Raw genomic sequence first — 17,453 nt, 5'->3', positions numbered from 1 at the left:
CCCTATCAAATAATATTTAACCACATTATTACACAACTAGATAATGCAACTGCTAATTCTCATATTTTAAAAAAATTGATTTGACTTTAAGTCAATATTCATAACTATGTGACATAAGATCTTGTGTTAAGTACACTATGAACACAAACCCAGATAAGTACTGTGTCCTTAAGAAGTCAGTAACTGATAATTACAAACCTTTGGTTAATTTTTCAATATGCTTCTGGAGCTCAATGTCCACATTAAAATGAACATATGTATCTTCTTTTCTTGAAGCCACAGGAGTATCTTGCACAGGAGTTAAATCTATGTCATTCAGATCTGGAGAAACAATTAAGTTTCTGCTTATGAGCATTCACATATACAGACGGAAAATATAGAAACTGCAAAGGTTACAGTTCCTAAAGAGGCATGGAAAGAGCTGAGAGGAGATTCTCAGGCTAAGAGATTCCTATTTGGTGTGAGCAAGTATGTGAGAGTTGTTGAAGTTCATGGGGTATGTGGAGAGAAATGAATATAGACTGGATAGGAGACCTCATGAAGGGGACAAGGAAGCCTTTACATGGCCAAGTGGACAGAACTTGATCTTCATAGTGAAGTGGTAAAAAGAACAAACATGTTTTTCTTAGGGAATAGCCCACTGTATTTTTCTATGCGAAAAAAAAAAATCTGGAGTATATAATTTGCCACAATGGAGCTCTGCCACCAATTTCTAACTTTGATCAAGTATGACTTATTTAGAAAAGCCTTTAAACCTAACCTTATCATAATTTCCCTGTTAAGAACCAAAAATGGATGAGAACAGCCAACAAAAACCTTTTTGTTAATGAATAATTTTTCATATATATTATCTAAATTCTGGTTATACTGTTTACAACATACCCTGAATTTACAACAACCAGATGGTACGTTATATATAGTTTTAATTTTCTGGGTTTTAAAATCTCAGTTTAGTCAAATGCAACATGGACTCATTTAATAACTCCTCAGTGTTTATGTGTTATTCATTTATGTGTCTCAAAAAGCTCAAAAACAATTTAGTACATTTAATAATTAAAAAATATTTACATAAAAATATTTCAGTTTAACATATGCAAAGGTAATTTAACATTTACAACATCGTTAAATATTTTTGTGTTTTAAGTATACTTTCTGAATGAGTATGCAGTTTTACAAATGGCCTATCAAACAATGTAAATATTTTCCAGTATACTATATATTTGATAACTGGTAACATCGGAATTTAAAAGTGTACCAGTATTAGTGCTGTGGATTATGTTCTTTAAATAAATGTTTTTCTTTGTGGTCAATTGATAAAAGTTCCTCCATTTAATTTCAGCACCAATCTGTTCCTTTGGTGCAAAACTATAGATTAAAATAAGCCGTTTGTACTAACTATAGTTATTTCTGTAAAATGGTATAATTTATTCCTTAATCACATCATCATCCCACGGGATTGCTTTCAGGGCATGGATGTTATGGTCGCACCCTATTTCCCTGTCCCCTGATTTTCATCTGCCTCTGTAGGACTCACCTAAGTAGATACCTCAGTAGCACAGGAAGAAGAAGGGGCTGAAGCAGGAGAGATGGGAAAACAGGACATGGGGCTTTGTGGAGAGAAATGAATATAGACTGGGTAGGAGAAGGTGAGGGGTGCTTTTGTTAATCTACATCCTGAAGGCTGTAGCTGCTGTTAAGGACAATGTGTATGTTTAGTCTGCACGTTAGATGGAATCTGAAGAGCAAAAATCTATACAAACTCAAAAGCAAAAGTGAGTGTATAAGTAGGAAATATTTTTTTGTAAGTCTTTCGAACTATGTTCTGTTATGATCTCTTCTAGGATTTTGCCTCATTATAGAATGCATTAAAGTAAGTTGTCACATATACAAGATCATCCCCTGTCAAAAACTTTGTCCCATATGAGAAAAAAATAATGCAATTTGCCAGTTATTTACCCTTTACACTAACTGTAATATAGGGATCGATGCACTGTCCAGCTTCTTTCAGACCAATTTTCTCAATCCTGATAGTGAGTAATGTCATTCCCGGTTCTAATGGCAACCTTGGTAATAAAGTACCTGGCAACAGAGAAACCTCAATAAAAGTTAGCTCCACCAATAATGCAGAGTAAATACTTTGATAAACAGAAGATATAGCCTACCTCTTAGGAACTAGCTAGGCATTATGTATTTTTATTTCCAAAATTCATGAACATCTGATGTTATACTTTTTTAGAAAAATATTTAATTTTACACATAATATATCTGCATTTCCCAACCATACAATCACCTTTAAGCAGAAATAATAATTTCTATAATAATAGTATATAGTATGTATAATAAAAGTATGTTAAAAACATCACTTGAGGAAGCCCAATGATACATAATAGTATAATATGCTCACATAATATTTATATTCAATATGTACTTCTATATTATATTCAGCATCTTAATATGAAGTGGTAGAACAAAGACAAGAAAAGCTTTTAAAATACTTGTTATACTGTTCTAAAGTCTGAGACATTTAATATCACAGTTGATCAATACATTCTTCTCTTTAGTTACTCCTAATAAAGAAAATAATTTACAATTTGATATTTATGTTTTAATTTAACTATATAGTCTAACTTCTATTCTTCATTCTATTTTGTATGATTTATTCTCTCAGAAATTAGTACTATACAGACTGCCATATAAAATGGCCATTTGTATAACTGAACATTTTCCCCAAAACCAACTAAAATTTTTAAAACTAACCCCCCCCCCAGAACAACATGACAACATTCACCCACCAAGAACATATGAAGGAAGAAATCAACTGTTCAGTATGTTCCCTTTTTTGAAACTGACAATAGAGAACAGATGCAAATAAGCTGATTTTAATCAAGTATGTATACAGAACCTCAAAATACACTTAACAAAAGATTTTGGTTGATGTTTTTCAAGTTTCTATTCAACAATGTGTTATGCTACTTTTAATGAGTTATTTAAAATACATGAAGTAATCAACACACTACATTTGAAAATACACATTTGATTGATGGCAAATGTGGCTTGAGGAAATTTTGGGAGGTGATGGGAATGTTCTGAACTTGTATAGTGATGGCAGATGCAAAACTCTATAGAGGTGTCAAAAATCAATGAATTTTATACTTACATAAGGGAAATGTTATGAAATGCAAATTATACCTCAACAGTGCTGTTAAAAATGTATTACTTTCTAATTTAAACAAATATGAAGACAATATAGACAAATGCAACAATGGGAAGGCCTGGAGGCTGCATTCCACTGTTGCATTAACAAACCTAAATGGGCTCAGGCTGATATCATTAAATATACACATAATACCTTTTATGAATCTTCTTTGATTGACAAATGAGGGTACTTTTAGAAGAGGGGCTTGTACCTGGACATCTGGGATGAACTTCAGAAAGTTAAGAAACACTTCTGAAATTTTATGAAAAATGTGAATATGTATACATTTATATTTATATATATACATACATATTCATATATGAATTTTTCTGCAGAAAAGTTCATTCTATTATGTAGTACATGGCTGTATAAATATGCTACAGTTTATGTACACATTCTTGTGTTGATAGACATTTGAATTACTTCAAGTGTTTGGATATAGTTAACAGGCTCTTCTGAACATCTTCTAGTGCCCATAAGCACCCATTTCTGAAACAGAGGAATCACTAAGTCACCTGGAATGTTACCTCCATACCTACTATGTAATGACAATCCATTTCCCAAGGTGGTTGTGCCAACTTTTATTCCTAGCCCAAGTGCAGTAGTGTTCCCATTGCTCCACATCCTCATTAGGTACTGTTTTCTCAGATTCTTCATGTTAGCCAATTTTGGTATAAAGAGATCAATCATTTTAATTTGCATTCCTCTGAAGATTAATAAGGTTGAGCACCTTTTAGAATAAATCAAATATATGATTTCCTCTTTTCTGAAGTGTGTTCAATTATTTTGCTCGATTTTCTATTGAGATGTCTATCTTGTTGAGCTGTATGAGGTCTCTATTATTTTGCTGGACAAATGTTTTACAAATAGCTTCTTAGTAGTTTTCCTTTATAAAGACTTTTTGTTGAAGTAGAGCATATACATTTTAAAATGCACAAATTGTTAGTACAGTTTGCTGAACTTCCACAAAGTGAATACACCTGTATAACTAGTATCAGATCTAGGTAAGATATGATCAGCCTCCTGGGAGTGTCCTTCCCCCCACCCTATGCAATTCACTCTTCCAAAAGATAGCAACCATTGCTAACTTCTAACACCAAGTGTTAGTTTTGAATGTTAAGAATGACTTTTCTCTGCCATGGTGTCTTCTGATTATGATAAATACTTACTGCTAGTAATATTCAAATTTCGTAATATCTTCCTTTACAATCAGTGCTTTTATATCATATTTAAGAAAACTTACCCCACTCCAAAATCATAAAGGTATTATCTTGAAAGCATTTTATAGTTTTGCCATTCACACTTAATTCTATATGTCACACAGAATTATTGACTACGGTGTATAGTAGGAGCTTTAATTTCATTCAATTTCACATAAATACTCAATTGTCTCAGCACTACTCATTAAAAAGACTGACATTTTCCACCACTGATCTGCAGTCCCACCTCAATCATAAATCATGTGGCAATCACTTTCTAAGTTTTCTATTCTGTCTTACCGGACTGTTTATCCTCTTACCACTAATATAGTATCTTAATTCTATAGCTGTATAAAAGGTCCAGGAACTGCAATAAAAATTCAGATGAGTTTCAGAAAGAGTCTATCTTTATAAACTGCTTCTTCTAATTTATGAACTAGTATATATCTTTACATTTTAAAATTCATAACAATTATTTAATAGAATTTTATTTGACCTAAAAGCCTTCAGAAATAAAGACCTACAGATCCAGGGAAAACTCCTCTGTTTTTTTGTTTATGTTCCATGAAGAATGGATGGCCATGTAGAAATGACTGGAAAAGGGGGTGTGAGCTAATGGTAAAAGGCTGCCAGGGTCCCAGAAAGCCCTGTCTGGTCAGATTCTTCTTGGCCTCTCTGTATAGCTTTATTTCCTTCTGGACCTAAGGCAGGTCCTGTCTGGAGTGAGGGTTTCTAAGGGAGGGGTAAGGGAGGGTAGGGGGACAGTAAGGGAATAGCAGGGAGGGAAAGAAAGAGAAAGAGAAAGAGAGAGAGAGTGCTTTCTAGGTTTTATGACTGGCTTTGGGAGAGAAGGGTGAACGGACAGGAGGGCAGGAGGGCAGAAGGAGAGCAGAGGCTTTGCTGCTGAGGTTGCTTTTGGGATTCCAATCTCCTTCAGTTAGAAGTTCTCAGCAGGCCAAAACCTCACCCTTTGGGCTATCATATTCTGATCTGACCCTGCCCACCTTCCCCCTCTCCCTCCCTCCTCCTCCCTTTCTCCTTTTAAGAAGGGAATGTGTAGATCTTTCCATCTTCTAAGATCTTCTTTGATTTCTCTCTTTAGGGTTCTGTAGTTTTCATTGTATAGATCTTTGACTTCTTTCATTGATTCTCAAGTATCATTTTTTTTTTAGGTTATTGTGAATGGAGTAGTTTTCCTCATTTCCTTCTCAGAGGCTTTGTCACTGATATACAGAAATACCTTTGATTTATGGGTATTGATTTATATCCTGCTCCTTTGCTGAATTCATTTACTATTTCTGGAAAGATCGACCTTGTTCTTGGATAGGCAGAATTAATATTATCAAAATGACCATACTACCAAAAGCGCTATATAGATTTAATGCAATTCCAATCAAAATCTCAATGGCATTCCTCATAGAAATAGAAAAAGCAATCATGAAATTCATCTGGAAAAATAAGAGACCAAGAATAGCTAAAGAAATCCTTAGCAGGAAGAGTGAAGCAGGGAGTATCGCTCTATGAGACCTTAAACTATACTACACAGAAATAGTAACAAAAATAGCATGGTTTCAGCACTAAAACAGACTGGTAGACCAATGGTACAGAATAGAGGACACAGAGACTAACACACAAAATTACAATCATCTTATTTTAGACAAAGGTGCCAAAAACATGCACTGGAGAAAAGATAGCATTTTCAACAAATGGTGCTGGGAAAACTGAAAATCCATATGCTACAAAATGAAATTAAACTCATAACTCTCACCATGCACAAAACTTAACTCAAAATGGATCAAGGACCTAGGAATTAAGCCAGAGACTCTTCGTCTAATAGAAGAAAAAAGTAGGCCCTAAACTTCATCATGTGGGTTAGGCCACAACTTCCTTAATAAGACCCCAATGGCACAAGAATTAAAACCAGGAATCAATAAATGGGATGGATTCAAACTAAAAAGTTTTTTTCTCAGCAAAAGAAAACAATCTGTGAGGTGAACAGAGAGCCTACATCCTGGGAGAAAATTTTTACCCCTCACACATCAGATAGAGCACTAATCTCTAGGGTATATAAAAACTCAAAAAGCTAAGCACTGAAAAAACAAGTAACCCAATCAAAAAATGGGCCAAGGACTTGAACAAACACTTCTCAGAAGAGGATATACAATCAATCAACAAATATATGAAAAAATTTTCAACATCTCTAGCAATCAGAGAAATGCAAATCAAAACTAAGATACAATTCCAGTCAGAATGGCAGCTATTATGAAGACAAACAACAATAAGTATTAGAGAGGATGTGGGGAAAAAGGCACACTCATACATTGCTGGTGGGACTGCAAATTGGTGCAGCCAATCTGGAAAGCGGTATGGAGATTCTTTGAAAATCTGGGAATGGAACCACCATTTGACCGAGCTATTCCTCTCCTTGGACTATATCCAAAGGACTTAAAAACAACATACTACAGGGACACAGCCACATCAATGTTTATAGCAGCACAATTCACAACAGCTAAACTGTGGAGCCAACCTACATGCCCTTCAGTGGATGAATGGATTTTTAAAAATGTGGCATATATACACTATGAACATTTTTAAAACAGAATAAAATCATGGCATTTGCAGGTAAATGGATGGCATTGGAGAAGATAATGCTAAGTGAAGTTAGTCAATCCCCCCAAAACAAATGCCAAATGTTTTCTCTGATATAAGGAGGCTGACTCATAATAGGGTAGGGAGGAGGAACATGAGATGAATAGATGGATTCTAGATAGGGAAGAGGGGAGTGAGGGAAAGGAAGGAGGCAGGGGATTAGTCTCCTAATGAATGTGATGGACATAATTATCCAAAGAACATGTCTGAAGACACAAATTGGGTGTCAACCTACTTTATATAGAGAGATACGAAAAATTGTGGTGTATAAGTGTAATAAGAATTGTAATGCAAAAAAAAACAAGTACATGAATAACGTGAATTGGCGTGAACATACTTTATACAAAGATAAAAAAAATTGTGCTCTATATGTGTAATAAGAATTGTCCATTGTTGTGTATTAAAAAAAATAAAATCAATAAAAGAAAAAGAAGGGAATGGGGAGTGGGTAGGGAAAAACTGTGGAATGAACCCAAACTAACTTTCCAATGTACATATGTGAATATACTATAATGAAACTCATCATTTTGAATATCTATAAGATACTAATTTTAAAAAATGTAAATAAATAGATCAGTAAAGTGGATGAAAGGGAACAGTGGGAGGGAGGATGGGGAGGGTGAAGGGACTAAATTGGAGCAAATTATATTCCATGCATTTATAATTAGTCCAAATGAATCTAATGTCAAGAATAACTACTATGAACAAATGAAAAAAAGAATAATGACTTCACTGTTTTTGTAAAATGCATTCTCATAAACAATTCAATTGAGAGAAATGAAAAAAGTAAGAGAATGTACAATTCAACATCTCACCAACCATAACAATTATTAAGTCACTCTTCCATCTTTTTCTCTAATTTCAAGATGGCTCCAGTTTCATTTTCCTTTTGATATTCTTTTATTTTTTCAACAAAGGTTTATTTTCTACATAAAATTCTTATATTTCTTTTGTTGAATTTATAATAAGGTCCTTGATATTATTTAATACTACTATAAATATTATAATAGTTCATTTTCTAAGCAACTATTACTTGTTTGAGATAGAATTGATTTGTCTGTACAGATTTTATATCCAGGAACCGCATTATCTTATTAATGAGTTATGAATAGGTTTTTGCATATATTCTCTATATATTCATAAATATGCAAATAAAGAACATCCCCCCTTTTATATTTCATTTTCTTGTCCTAGTGCAGTAGCTAGGGCTTCCAAAACAATGCTGATGAAAAGAAGTAATAGACACTCTTGTTTTGTTCAAATTCATCATTAAACGATTTGGGGCTGTAAATGTCATGTAGCCATGTTTTATCAAGTTAAGGATGTTTTTCTGTTCTTTGCCAAGAATTGTTTAAAATCAAGGCTGTATTTCAAATTTAACTGAAAACTTTTTCTGCATTGTTGACAACTTTATGAAATCTTTCCCCTTAATCTGCTAATGTGAACTACCTTGATAAATTCTGCTAACAATAATTTGAAAAATCACTCATTAGTTCAGGGAGATTTTCTGAATTATTTTCTACAGCATACTATGTTTATTCAGTCAATCTTCATATGGCAGTTACATTATTTCTAACTTTTTATCATTATAAAAAACACCTAAACAGAGAATCTTGTGTATATGCAAATGTTTTTCCCTCTTTTTCCTGTATTTTGGGGGTGCATCTTCAGAGTAAGTTCTCAGGAATGGGATTGCTAAGGAAAAAATATATACTTATATGTTGTTAGAGAATGCTCCATTCCCCTCCAAAGGAACTGTACCATTTTTCTATTCCCACCAGTGATTAATAAGTATCTATTACCCCTAAGACTCTCCAACAGTAGCTTTAATTTATGTTTTTATTAAAAATAAAGTTGAGTATCTTTTTATATGTTTAACGGGTATTTTTTAAATGTGTGTGTGTGTGTATGTGTGTGTGTGTGTGTGTGTGTTTGTATGTGCACGCTCACGCGCTTGCTCATATTTTCTGTTCCTCTCATGTATTCTGCTTTGGTTATTACAATTAAAATTTTTCTTTATATATTAAGAATGTTGGGTTGGGATGTAGCTCAGTGGCAAAGTGTCTGCCTTGCATTTGCAAAATCCTGGAATCAAACCCCAGTTCTAAAAAAGAAAAAAAAAGAACACACCCCACCCCACCCCCAAAAACCCCCAAGAATGTTACCTCTTTTATGTATTACCTCTTTACTACCTGTTTTGAAATTCAAAAGATGATTGCTTTACAACTTTCAAAAAGTCTTTTTGATGTTAAGATTATTTTTTGCCAAGTTGATATTAAACTTGTTGTTACTTTGGGGTGAGTCAATTTTATAAGCTGTCATTATCTAGATCTTTCAGTTGAAATGGTAGGGCTGATGCTACATTCCTTACCAAAAATCTTTTTGCCTGAGACTACACAGTAAGGTTTAATGTAATCATTATGCTTCAGATAATTTAATATGGAGGCAGTGATTTCAAGTCTGAATTTCTTGTTTAATTTAAGGTAGAATGTCAAACATTGTGTTCCATGATGAAGGAAGCTGACTGTAATTAAGATCATAGATTACATAGAAAGGTGCCTATTTAAGGTGTTTCAGAATGCTCTATGATGTGCTCTCTCTGCATGGTCAACTCCTACATACTTAGTGAGTCCTAAATCTGGCCAGATTTATTGAACTCCCTCAGCCCTTCTTTTTTGCCAATCTACGACATTGGTGCACATCTCTAATCATAATCATGTGCTTTTGGCTCTGTCTTGCTGACTACACAATAAGCATCCTGAAAGGTGTGGGAACTGTTCCTTTTGTAGTATGCACAAGGAATAAACAGATCTTTGTTGAAGAAATATTTTATTGAATGAATGACTGAATTTCCAGTTCTAGAGGTTATCATACTCTAGTAAACAAATGGCTAGAGAATCTATATCAATGAGTGAAGAAATAATAAACATAAAAGAAGATCAAATACTAGAATAATACCATACCATCTATAGCTCCCAGGTAGATGAAAAAGGGTGCATGTTTTTGCATCAAAGATAAAACCATGATAGTTGTAAATTGAGCCAATGCATTAAAAGGAAGATTTCTAAGTGAAGTATTAACATATCCAATTACATAGTGTAATATGAGAACAAGTCAACTACATTCATAAAATTCGAAGACTAACAAGGATAAGAAAGAAATCACTACACAAATTCCAGTGTAAACTGTGCTATTCCAGCTAGATCATCTGCTCTCAGATCTAGAGCAAAGATCAGAAGAAATGTTCTTCCACATGGAACTGCTATGTAAATAAGAAATAGCTAACACTTGTGAGTATTTGTGTTGTGCCACATACTATCCTACTCCTCTCATCTAATCCTCACAACAATAGTTTAGTTCTATTTTTCAGAGGTGAAAAGTGAGGCATAGAAAAACAAATTATCCATAATCACACAGCAGTTTGGCTACAGAGTCCATGCTTTTAACCATCATGTCTCATTTTAACATTTTTATTTTAATTGTCCCTAAAGCCTTAAAAGGAACTGCAGGAGAACCTCCCCATCTCAAGCTTCTGCAAAGTTCCTTTTGCCATGTAAACGTAACAGTCACAGGTTCCCAGGATTAGAATATAGACATTTTTGTGAGGCCACTATTTGTGCCTCATACTTTTAAATATGGAAAACTCTAAATGGCTACAGCTGTCCAAACCAAGTTTTCAATAACATCCCAGGGATGTTATTGAGCTGTCACTAAGAACTCCCAAGTAAGGGATTGATTAAAAAATAGTAACATTTGAACTTTGTACACTGAGCAATGCACATTCACAGGAATGGACAGAGACTGAGTAGCCCAGATAGCAATATGATAGGTCTTTAACACTCATATAGCAGTGAGCAGCAGGACTGTGTTCATTTGGTTAATTCCACTTTCAGTTTTTACTGCAAGACAAAGGAAGCCATTGGTAGCTGGTGAGCCCCAAGTTGTACTGAACACAGAAAGCACGTCTTTTTCTGACTTATCTGCCCCCAACTACCTCTTATGCACCAACCAGAGCAAGCATGCTCTCACTGGTGTCAAAAAGAGTTGGAAGGAATTACTGAATTCAGTGTGATTTTCTGTGAGAGGAAGATTCTAAGCCTAAACCTAAAGACAACTCTGATAAAATAATGACAATGAATTGGAAGGTTTGGAACCATTTTACCACACTACTGTAATAGGGGATACCAAAAAGTCCATCTTGTTGATGGAAACTGTTTATTAACAGGTGGTACTTGGGTAAAAACTTAAGTTGCTCTATTTCATTGTGCTTCATCTGTGGAAAACAATTTATGAAGGTAGCTATGGATCCCCCAAATGGCTGTTTGTTAAACATAGACAAGTTTGCTTAAGAATGTTTTAAAAACTGTGTAAAAGCATCTGACCTAGCCAAGAATGTTACAGCAACTGCCACTGTGGAGAGGAAAGGGAATTGTGCAAGTAAGGCCTCTGCCTCTGCTGGGCACCCAACAGCACTGACACAGACCGAGCAATGAAACACCACTGTACCTGCAACAGGTACAGAAAAACAATGGGAGAACATCTGAAGCCCCTCACCCCCCCCCGCCCATAACTTCTTTGTTCCAAGAGGGTGCTGAGAAAAATGAAGGTCTAAGTATCAAGTAGGATGGCCTCACATTCAATAGTCTCTGTGTAGCCATAGAGATCATGGAGAATCAGACAATAAAAGGACCACCAACCCGAGGATGAGTCTGGAGTGACATGGATATGAAGGTCAGTGGGATCCTTAAGACCCTGTCCTCACATGCAGAAGAGGAAGTCATTCTTTTCTTTCAACTTTTTATTTTTGCTTTTTAAAAATTTCAATTGTTTATATCTCATATCATACCATAAGGACAATTTCTAGTCCAAAATTGGAAATGGCATGACAGTCTTTGTTCCAAAATAGTACATTATTGTCTAGGTCAGAACATTAAAAGAGGAAAATTACCAAAGATTATATTTTTTTAAAAACACTGATTTGAATTTGCTTTTTACATGATATTGTACAAATGTTTGTCACAGGCATTTACTTCAATAAGAGGTGAGTCAGTCTTCATTTTGCCTTGGTGCTTGGTGAATTAAATGTCATGAATAAGGAGTACAAAATTTGTTGTCCATACTTTTAGGACAGATATGGACCTGATATCTAAAATGTAAACTAAGCATTATCATATGTGTGTGATTATATATTTATGTCTTCTTTGTTTTAGATTTATCATACTTGCAATTAAATTCAGATGTTTGATACTACCAATTCAAAGTCTGTCACACACATTTTTTAAGTGCACATTTCTTTGCAATTTTAAAATCCAATAAAAAGGATATATATAAAATAATATTTTCTATTATTTTGGGATAATTTTAACCTAATTTAAAATAATGGTATTGTCAAATCATTATTTGGTCATAACATTTTGTAGATGGCACAAAAAATGAAATGGGTCTTAAAAATCTAGCAAGAGAAAAATTTTGCAATTTGTACTGCACATCTGCAATTTGTACACACATACAAATTGTGTGAAAATATGAAAACACATGCACAATTTCTTTTGGTTGGTAACTGATTAGTAGTTGAGGAACTGCTCCAACCTTTCAAGATAAAGAGTAAAATCATAAGAAGTTTATTCACTTTGAAATTATATTAAAAGTTTGATAAAAATCTTAGGGGTCATTAGCATTCAAACAATAATATTTCTAGGTCTGTCAAAAATTATACTTTATTAAAGTTGTTTGTATATAGGTTATATGAGTATATTCTTGTTTTTATTTTCTTTATTGACTGGTACTAGAAATATGTATTTTTCTGTGTTCAGAAATATGTGATTTGGATAATGGCTGAATTCTTAAGTGTCACCATCATATCTGGAAAAAAATAATAAATACTCTCACAAAACCTAAGATGAATCAGTGGGTATATGCTTCATACACAGATGCCATTTAGCATGCAAGGAAGAGTTACTACAGGTGTTGGGTTAAAAATTTGAGTGGCCAGGGGACTTTCAAGAAAAAGCAGGCCTGGGGCTGGGGATGTGGCTCAAGCGGTAGCACACTCGCCTGGCATGCCTGCGGCCCGGGCTCGATCCTCAGCACCACATACAAAGATGTTGTGTCCGCCAATAACTGAAAAATAAATATTAAAATTCTCTCTCTATCCTCTCTCTCTCCCTCTCTCCCTCTCTCTTAAAAAAAAAAAAAAGAAAAAGCAGGCCAGATGTTGCTTAGAGCCTTGTTGAAGAGCCTACTCAATAGACATTTCCTATGAACCAATTTCTGCAAAGCTCTGGAGAAAACCTTTTGACTTCAAGTGACAAGATTCATGGATTAAAAAACAAAACAAACTGAGCCAGACATAGTGCTGCATGCCTGTAATCCCAACAACTTGGCAAGTTAAGGCAAGAGAGGCCAGCGTGGGCAACTTAGCAAAACCCTGTTTCAAAATAAAAAAATAAATCAAAGAGCTGGGGATGTAGCTAGGTGGTAGAGCATCCCTGACTTCAATCCCCAGTACTACAAACAAACATGTAGAAACAAATTATAAAAAAGAAAACTTAAAATGTTTTCAAAACTGCTTGAGAGTAATAGAATATTAACAAGCCTTAAAACTATTGAAAAACAGCTAGGAGAACTACCAGATAACATTGAATGGTATTTTCCTTTCCTTTCAATATAAGTGCATGACTGGATGAGGGACTCTGGCTCTGACTGTTCGGCTCAGTCTGAGAATTTGAGACTTTGAGAGAAAAAATGTGCTCGGAGAGCCAGAGTCTATCTGCACACTTTGGTGGTATTTACTGTTTAACCCTAAATATATTCTGAAATTCTGTGAAATAAGGATGCCCTAATATTCATGGAACAGCAATGAATATTTTGTTGCAGTTTTCAACTTCCTATATGCATGGGTAAGAAAAAAACTGTACTTTAGCTGAAAATGAAATACATATTTGCTTAACTCTCAAGTTCAACTCAGAATTGAATATTTATGCAGGAAAGAAACAAGTACAGGTTTGATATTAAAGAAGATTCACTCTTCATTTTGAGTTTCAAAAAAAACATTTTTTGTACATATCTAAGACTATATAAAAGATGAATAACCAATACAAATCTAGAATAATGTTGAGATTGCTAGGCTTATGTTTAGGTCACTCAGAAACGTTTTTTTAAATTTTGTCTAAAATTGTGACATGGCTATTTGTGCATGTGGTACTAGGAAATGAATGTAGGGCTTCACACAGGTGAGGCAAGCACCCTACCACTGAGCTACATCCCTAGTTCTTTCTATTTTGAGACAAAGTCTCTCTAAGTTTCCCCCACTGGCCTCAAACTTGCAATCCTCCTGCCTCAATTTCTCAAGTAGCTAGGATTATAAGCATATAATCTTGGCCAGCTATTTTTTTTAAATTTGTATTACTTTGGTTTATCATTTAGAAGCTTTAATATTCAACATGATAAATAAATTTTCAGGTAATAAATAATAGGTTATAAATTTTTATCCTCTATTTAAATGAAATCTACTGAGATTACCTTAAGAAAATTAAACTACTATTTGGACTTAAGCCAGTTAGTGTTTAAAGCAGTACAAAAAAGTTACTGTCTTATGAGAATTGAAGGCTTTGAAAATGATAATAATGTCAAAGAAAGGTTTAACAATTTTTTATTCTTTTCAAGAAAGGTTGGATAAAAAATCCATTTTTGATTTTAAATGGGAATAAACTACTCTTGATCATACCATATTCATATATTATACTTCATCTCATTAGCTTAACAGTAGTAGTGTTTACCATGTGTGTTTGTCAAAACTCATAAAGCTGTACACTAAAAAAGATGTCTTTTATATATGTAAGGGACACCTTAATAAATCTTTTTTTAAAAAGATCACAATAAGCTAGATGCTATAGCACAAGCCTGGAATCCAGGTGACTTGGGAGGCTGAGGCAGGAGGATCCCAAGTTTAAGACTAATCTCAGCAACTAAGTGAGGTCCTGTCTCAAAATAAAAAATAAAAAGGGCTGAGGATGTGGCTCACTGGTAAAGTACCCCTGTGTTAAATCTTCAGTACCAAAAAAAAAAAAGGAAAACAAACTTACAATTATATAAATTACATAAAATAAAGGTAATAAAAATGTTATAATTCTTAGAATCACCCTGCCATGATAATGTAGACACAACAGCCTTATCACGAATGAAATCTCGGATGTACACAGTATAACAATTTTTTTCCCATTCTACAATTAAGTTAAAGGTCAAATTGTCCTTCAATGATATTTTCAATTTTATAATGACACAGGCCCTGGAAAATATGATCAAAAATCAAATATAGCCAATTGAACTATATGTACTCTTTCTTACTTTGAGGAAAATAATTCAGGAAATAGAAAGGTTTAGTGAGCTTTCTGTATCTCTGAAATAAAATACCAAAATGCTATATCAGAATAAAAAAATCTAATTACTTTGGGCTTAATCTTTCATAGCAAATAGACTTAATTTACAGAGTTTCTTTTCAACTCAGCAACCTGAACCCCATAAAGACCTGTCCATTTCATGACTTACATCATCTGCTTTAAGGATCTTGTTTGCTACAGAAGTATAACTAGTGAACAAATAACCAAACCGAGAAATTTATAGAACTGGAATCTATTTCAATTACAGCATGTGGTTTTAAAAGGAAATAAAAAATGCAGAAAAAATTTAGCAAATTTATTTACCTCATCATCTCAGCAATCTTGAAATTTCCTACAAATATAACAAGTAAAATATAGCTCTTTCTTCATAAGGACAAGCAGATTGGAAATAATTACCTTGTACCAAAGAAACACCAACAATAACATTTTATAGTGATTGGAATTTTTCTAATAATCCTATGGTGTAAGACTGTTAGCATCATTTATAGGTGATAATGAAAATACAGTAGCCACCACTACCCCAGCAATGAAAAGTATAATGCCAAATGATTTGTATGTGGTGCCTAATTTTCATTGTAACCCTATGAATTAGACATTGTCAACATCTCCTTTTATAAAGAATTAAGTACAGTTACTTAACTACTGATTGGCAGATGTTAGACTCAAAAGCGCAGGTATCTTATTGGTCTAAGCCTATACTGTTTATATTTCAAACGTCTTCTACCAAAGAGTATTTAAATTACTGGAATATGACTTTAATTATGAAGTTTTATGGATGATATGTATATTATATTTAATTATACCATAAAGCATAGAGTCTTTTTAAAAAATGCATCACAATAGTACAGTGCTATTTCTACACTTCCAAAAATGAACTAATTCATCAGAAGTAAAAACTGTGCACTGTATAAGAACAGAAGAAAGTATAGAAGTAGAAGAGGCAAATAATTTACTCAGGGTGCTTGACTAGGGTATTTTACCACCTTGTCAAGATCTTCCAAAAATAAAAAGGACTTGCTATGTATTCTTTATTTCCCTGTTAAGGGCAACTGTTTAGTATCTATTCCTCCAGGTCCAGGTTTCACAATCATATATGATTATTTAAAGAACAGCTAGATATATAAAGAAAAGAATTAACATAGCAAACAGTTACTCTAGAAAGCCTACTTACAATGTTGGTCTATGGCTAGCATCTGGGAACCTGGATTTCAGCAGGATTCCCATCATGCCCTGTTAAGAAGATCACTGTGCCTAAACCGTCCATGCAAACAATATGGTTTGTGCTGAACACTTGCTTTCTTCCTGGAGTCTGTAGTTTTGGTTCACGCTAACCCCAATAAGTGTCTTGTGCACTGAATCTCTACAGTGCTTCCCCAATAGACAATATTTTTTCATTTCACAGGTGTGAAAGAATGTTGAGAGAATCAAGTACATATTTGACTCTGCTGGAAGAGGACTCTTAGAAGTTTGGTTTCCTCTGGAATTTGCCTGTGTGCCCTTACCCTTTGCTGATTTTGTTCTTGTGTTTTCTTGTTGTAATGACTCAGAATACAACTGTGAGTACAACTATATGCTGAGTCCTGTGGGTCTTCCTAGCCAATCACTAAACATGGGATGTTTTGAGGATCCCTGACACAAATAGTAAGATACTTTCACAATAAACCGATAGTTACCGCTAACAGAATGGCCATGATAATTTGCTTAAGATTGGCAAACCTGGAGATGTTTTACCCGCCACTAACAAGTACAAAAGTAAGTTCCAAACACCTGACCTTGAATTATATAATGTACATTTTTTTTGTACCCACCAGGCACTCTAGCAGGAAAAAAATTAGGAGACCCTGCTCCAGCACCACCTTCTTCTTCATCTTCTTCAAATTCCAAATGCTCTTCCTCACAAGGGGCTAAAATTCTCCTATATAAAAAAGGACAGAAAAATTAGTGAGCTACTCCACTTAATACACCAGCTAACCCTCATAGCCACTAACTTCCCAGATAAGATGATGATTA

At 34.1% G+C, this 17,453-nt stretch overlaps 1 long non-coding RNA gene across 1 annotated transcript in view; it reads right to left on the bottom strand.

Annotated features, from left to right (window-relative positions):
* LOC144373880 (uncharacterized) overlaps positions 1-600 on the bottom strand; it is a 74,145-nt gene extending 73,545 nt beyond the window's left edge. The window contains exon 1 of the long non-coding RNA XR_013433447.1: positions 199-600. This is a non-coding gene — a long non-coding RNA (uncharacterized LOC144373880). The remainder of the gene's footprint in view (positions 1-198) is intronic.
* Between the last annotated feature and the right edge of the window lie 16,853 nt (positions 601-17,453).

This window comes from Ictidomys tridecemlineatus, unplaced genomic scaffold, assembly GCF_052094955.1.
Source record: "Ictidomys tridecemlineatus isolate mIctTri1 unplaced genomic scaffold, mIctTri1.hap1 Scaffold_52, whole genome shotgun sequence".
NCBI lineage: Eukaryota > Metazoa > Chordata > Mammalia > Rodentia > Sciuridae > Ictidomys > Ictidomys tridecemlineatus.
This window is presented reverse-complemented; position numbering and strand designations above follow the sequence as displayed.